Source organism: Euphorbia lathyris, chromosome 2 (assembly GCF_963576675.1).
Source record: "Euphorbia lathyris chromosome 2, ddEupLath1.1, whole genome shotgun sequence".
Taxonomy (NCBI): Eukaryota; Viridiplantae; Streptophyta; class Magnoliopsida; order Malpighiales; family Euphorbiaceae; genus Euphorbia; species Euphorbia lathyris.
The window spans coordinates 34,203,266-34,210,161 of NC_088911.1; positions in this window are offsets into that span (position 1 = coordinate 34,203,266).

Sequence of the window (6,896 nt, forward strand, 5' to 3'; positions counted from 1 at the left end):
AAGCAATATTAAAAGCTCTAATTTAAAGCTTTCTGTGAACTGTTATTGCTTCCTCCAAAAAAAACCAACATCAATAGTTTTGCAAACTTAAGCAAACATTTTATTTCTAGCAGTTTAGAGTAAAATAACTAAATGTTGTTTTGAAAAAAGTTAAACCAAACACATTCTAAATATTATCAATTAAATTTATATTAAACGATCAAGGATCTCACATCATATCAACTACAAAACTCGAGCTTATGACCTATTTGATTTAATTGTTGATATTTACTATTTATTTATTGTTGCTAAAAGTTCAATATTATTAGTAGCTATAGAAGTTAATTGATAAATAGTTAATTGTTTATCTATTTCTGTTTGATTTATTGTTTGAAATGAAAAAAAAAAGTGTGTATAACAATATTCCAATCTATTAGTGGAATTAATTGAAAAAAAAATGACATTAATTAGTTGGTTAAGAGATGTATGCAGTAATTAATTAGATAGAAATAGATTGAAGGGTATAGAAATGTGATGATTTGGTTTGATATGAGACTGAGAGCTTCAGATTAATAATTAATGATTTTACGAATGCATCCCGTGATTTACGATTTTCTTGCAGGTTTCTTTGTATTTTATGGACCGAACAGGCTTGGTTTGGTTTGCATATGTATTCCATGTGTGGCCATTTCTGTGATTCAGCCTAGGCCTATACATATGCCTATTTCTCAATATTTTTCTATGTAATACATTAAGGTACTGTTTTTTTTTTCCACTCCATTTCATTTTCAGTAATTTCATTTAGTTAGAGTTTAATAATATTATTTATTATAATTATAATTATTATTATAACCATTATTATTTTTTATATGATTTTTATTTTAATTACTACTATTTAAAAATAATTATATTATTATTTCAATTTCTATAAAATTCAGTTCAGTTCAGATATGTCACTACTCTGTTGAAAATCTTTGTCATGTCTTTATTAAATGCCAGGCTGCACGGGAAGTATGGAAACAAACGGGATTTTCAATTCGGGTGGACAAGATGAGCGAAACGGATATTAGACAATGATATCAGACGTGCAGTGAACTGTTACCGCGGGAGGAACTTCAGAGAGTTGCGGTGATGCTGTGGTGGCTCTGGTACCGACGCAACATCTTTGTTCATGAACACAGATGGACAACGGACAATGTTTTAATCGAAAAAGCTAATGATTTCCTTCAAGAATTTGATACCCTGCCGCTTTCCATGAGATATGCTGCAGGTCCAAGGGCACTAAACCACAGCTCTACAAGAATATGGTATCCTCCCCCGAGCGGCGTTGTAAAAGTTAATTGCGATGCCAAATTTGGAGTACACGGCCATGCGAGTAGGGCGGGTCTAGTTTCCAGGAATTCATAGGGCGAGATCATGGCATCAACGGGTATTCCTTTGGGGGCGTGTTCAACAGTCGAAGAAGCAGAATTGCTGGCGATCCAAGAAGGCCTGTGACATGCACGAGACTGCAGTTTTAATAATATAATTGCGGAATCGGACGCACAAATCGTGATCAACGCGCTTCAGACTGGCACCTACCCGAAGAATCATCTAGCTTTTCTTTATGAAGACGTCCAGATGTGGACTTCTATTTTTCGTAGTTGTTCCTTTTCATTTGTTTATAGGGAAGGAAATAACAATAGCCCATTCGATGGCTAACTGGGCATCTGACACCAATAATCCGATGGTTTTCATCGAGGACTGCCCTGCCCCTGTATGGCCTCTAGTTTGTAACGACTCCCCTCATTCAGAAATTTAATGCAATGCTTTGCTATAAAAAAAAGAACATAACTTAAGAACAATTTAATTTATTTATTTACATTTGTATTTGCTGATGTTGTTGATAGGCAGTAGATATTAGTTGATTTTTGTGTTAAAAACAACTATTTCTAAATTTTACTAAATATTTTTTCAAATCATGCTTAAAAGACCCATGATATATTGATTAAAAAAAAAGACCCATAATATATTAAGCATTTAAAATATAATCCTTTTAGCTTCCCAAAAGAAAAATTGAAAAAAAAAATAAAAAAATGTAGTCATCGTAAGAAGTATATTTTGGGGTCATAAACATGAGAATGTGAAAGCGGGTTGAATCATTTCATCCCAACAGTACACATCTTCCAAACCGAACCCTATGTAAAAATAATTCCAACTTCCTCAACTTTGGGGATCTCCTCTTCTCCTCTATTATTTTTGTTTTTATTCTTATTTAAATATAGGGTTTAATGACAGTCACGGATGCAAGGTAGTGAGTTTTTGAGTCCTTTCTAATAAGTGATGAATATAAAAGGGTGTTGTTAAACCCAGCCCCAAATTCCCACCCCTAGCCCCGTGAAAGGACGAAAATGCCCTTTCATGGGTTTTGGGAGGGGAAATTCTATTTTTTTTGCCAATCCGACACGCGAGCGTGTGGATATCACGCCTCACCGCGTGGTCGGGCGTGATAGCCCCACGCCTCACCGCAAGGTCGGGCAGTTGGCTGTCACGTCCGACCACGCGGTGAGGCGTGTGTCTATCACTTCCGACCACGCGGTGAGGCGTGATAGCCACATGCCCGCGTGTCGGATTGGCAAAAAAAATAACTTTTTAAACCCGTAAATAGGCCGTTAAACCCGTAAATAGGCCGTTAAACCCGTAAATACATAATTGTACTTAAAACCTAAAAATACCATACAATTTAGTCCTAAAATCAGTAAAAATAATATAAGTTAATTAATAAATATTATTAATCACAAAATATAAAACTAATATAATTTAGTCCAAACCTCTCTCCTTTCAGCGTATAGATTCTCGAAGTGACGAACACTCGGATGACAATATAAACGCCATTGGGTGGCAATGGGAGGCACTGGAAACGTAGGATGTAAATAAAGACGTATGTAGTGATGATAACTCCCCAAATGAAAAATCACAATCTCTCACTCTGGTGGTCTTCCATCGTCCGAACGCATCGGCAGTATAGTGCAACATCCTAACTGTTGTGCAGTAAAGAGGAAAATTACTGCGTTCAATACAGATGCAGCAGCATATAAGTCATCCGGACTCACCATCCAGTGGGACTCACCACAACCCGCTCCTGCCCATTTAATACGTGTGAGGGCAGCATCAAATCCATTCACGTACACTGGCGCATACAGATCACGGTTTGCCCACATCTCATTCTCTATGAGCACTCTCATCAGCTTCCACTCCTCCTGGTTATAAATGATGGCATCGGCTAAAACACGAAATCCACAGTTACCATCTGCTACAACATCATGGAATCCAGTAATAAATGGTACGATGAGACCTTGACCCCGATGTAAATGGTGGTAACCGGCGATATCCGCATCAAATCCGACTGAAAATATTAATATATGAAATTCATCAATAAAAATATATTTACTTTAACTTCAACATATATATAAATGAAATAAAATATACCCGGCATCTGGCTGTTATGTACAGATGAGGATGAGGAACGGCCTCGACTACGACTACTCCTCGAACCTGAGGACCGTGCTCGACCTCGTGGTGCCTGACTGTACTCCCATGCACTCGGATTTCGTTTTGTTGATGAATTTCCCTTTGGTCTACCCCTAACAGTGTCTTTGACCTCAGGTTCTTTGAAGCCACTTTGTTCCGGGTTTATCTGATCATGAATCATCATTGATATGCTATGCACCATTGAAGGATCTAATTTTTCAACCTTTTCCATAAGAGATTGAAAAAATCGGTGATCCTCAGACCCGTCAGCATATACTGGAGCAGTAACTGGTATGTCACTCAACCCTTCAAACGCAAGAGATCTCCAAAAAGGATGGATGCGGTCAACACGAACCGATTCATCTGTGTCAATATATGTTTTAAGCTCACATGCACACGGAATGCCATGAGTCTTGGGCAACACGCATCCGCATTCACTTACCACATCCATACTCAATCCGTGCATACGCTTGAGCTCATCATTTAGTACAGCCAAGCAGTAATGTGAAACGTGTAAGTCAAGATACGTGAAAGGTGCTCCACAGTAATTCACCGCAGATCTTCTTCTCGAGTCCTCGAGTGAGTATCTGATTATATACAGTGAAGGATTACAAAACTAATGTATTAAATTTTAAAAGATTAAAGCAAATAACAGAATAAATGTCTTACTTGATCGCCTCGATCTGAGCCTCAATGTCCTTATGCACCTTCGCCCACACTGTATCGAGTGCACCAGTAGATGAATTCAGCCACTGTTTCAACTGTGCATGTGAACTCTCCACTCGACAGGTTGTGGTGTTTCCTAAGTGCAACACATCGTTCGTCCATGCTCGACAAAACTTCTCTTTATGCACTAGCCATGTGGTCTCCACGTACTGAATCACATGAGGCCAGTTGCCAGTAGTATTCTTCATGGCTACCACTGCCACCTCATATTCGGCTACTGTCGGGGCTTCAATTATACATTTCCATTTGGAATTCTTAAAAATTTCACCAAACCTCTTCATTCCACTCAACTTGCCTACTCTATCCTCCACATCTTTATTAATATGCCATGTGCACAATAAATGATGAGTATGAGGAAATACCTCACGAACCGGCCGCATCAGTCCTAACTCCCGGTCTGTAGCAATGGCTGTCGGATGCACATCAGGTTGGAGCAAAAGCTTCAATTTTTGTAACACCCACATATAACTACCCTCAGTTTCATCCTTCATGATTGCATAGGCGATCAAGAAGTTTTTGTTTGAAGGCGTCATTCCAAAATTAATCCATGATTAAGAGACAATTAAATTTAAGTGCTTTGATTTAATTGTACTAATATGTTTGTTCAATGTTGAGTATAAATGAAAAAATAAGACAGGACAAAGTCCGCATAAAAACAGCACAAGCTGAGTAAAGGGCAACTCGGCATAAGAATAGATAAAGTCATCCTTAGAACAGCAGCTGAAGAATGAAGCTAGTCAAAGAAGCTGAGTAGAATGGAACTCAGCATGAAAGAAGTAAAGTCTGCTTCAGAACAAAGCTGAGTAAGAAGAACTCAGTGTGAGAATTGGCCGAATAATAAATCGTCGGAGTAAAGCTGAGTGATTCACAAGTGTTCCGTTAGCTAAAAGACAAATCCAACAACTGTCTGCACCAATAATAGAAGTCTCAGAATTATGCAAAAGTCAATTTGGAGAAACATGGGACAACTGAATTTGGCTAAAAGACAAACTGCCACAAGAAGACAACATCTGCAGGAAGAAGACAAATCTGACGTCTGAAGTAAATCAGAAGACGGGATTGGCCTGACACCTGAAGCTGAACAGAAGCTGTCTCCCAAAAGAGCCGTTTTGGACTCAACGGACAAATCAACTTCAAATGATTTGTTCCTCACAATTCATCTATAAAAGGGACAAAGATTTCATTTGGAAGATTGCCGATTTACAGAAAATTACAAGTGAGAAAGATACAAATTCAAAGCACTCAAAACAAAAGAGAAAGCTTACACCAATCTTCTATTCTTTGTGTAAATGCTAGATTGATGATTTGTAATCATCTAAAGTGTTCTTTATCTTAAAAGGAACAAGTGTGTGATCAATTGTAATATTGAGAGTGTACGTGCTGAGTACTTGTTATTTAGTACTGAGTGGTAGAGAAATCTAAGTGCTGGGTTGTAGCATTTAGTAGGAGTTGAGTAGACGAATAGAGGAAGGTACTCTTGCATATTCAACTGCCTGTAATCGGTTTGTGCTCTACCCTTAAAGAGCTCAGTATTGGATTCTGAAAGCCCGGAGGATTCTGGGGACTGGACGTAGGCGGAGAGGCCGAACCAGGATAAGTGATACTGAGTAATTTCTAACTCTCAAATATATATATATACATGTGCTTGTGTTGCTTGTAATATTTACTCAGCATATAAACTGTTAGAAGCTGACACTGAGTAAATTGGAGTGCTGAGTTGGAAGTTGACCACATAAGCGTCAATTCCCAACTCTCATGTAAAACAGTCTTAGTTAGCTACTGACTAAAGCTGTCTTACATTAAGTCCGGCCAAGCTGACCAAAGCTGAGTTAATAAACTCACCAAAATAATTAAGTCAGCAAGATTAATTTGCGAAAAAATTGTATTAGTTCCTAACCCCCCCTTGGAACTAATCACACGGGACCAACATGTAGCCCTGACGATATACAGCCAACTGATGACAGTGCTGTCCTCTATCTCCAGGAATCCCATTCACCACCCAACCGCCCAATTCAGCGATTTCCATAACCTTTATCTGGAATTTGCAACCACAGTACTTTGTTTTTGTATTCTTCCGTAGTATAACATCCGTATCCATATCCTTTTTCCTTTTATAATTCTTAACACCACGAGCACATTTAACCAATATCCACTTTGACTTGCGCCCCGTCTTGTGCGACGCTGTGGTTAACTCGAACCCGATCTCAATTGCCGTCTGTTTTGCCCAGTTAACAGCTTTATGATATGTTTGAAACATTTGTTTGGGAAAAAACTGCGAACTGTAATCTATGCTGTTTCCGTCAAATTGTTCCCACGAAACCTCCTGTAAATGATAAATAACGAACATTACAATCCAAAGCGTGATATTTCTACAGTGTTTCGGTGTCTAAACCCGAAAAACAGCTAAAAATAAGCTCGGGCGTGTGAGCATCACGCCTCACCTTGTGGTGGGGCGTGTGAGTATCACGCCTCACCACATGGTGGGGCGTATGAACATCTCGCCTCACCATGTGATGGGACGTATGAGTATCACGCCCCACCTCATGGTGGGGCGTATGGCTATCACGCCTCACCATGTGGTGGGGCGTGATACTCATACGCCCCACCACATGGTGAGGCGTGATGCTCACACGCCCGAGTGCCGAACCATATTTTTTTTTAATTCAAATTACAGAAATGCA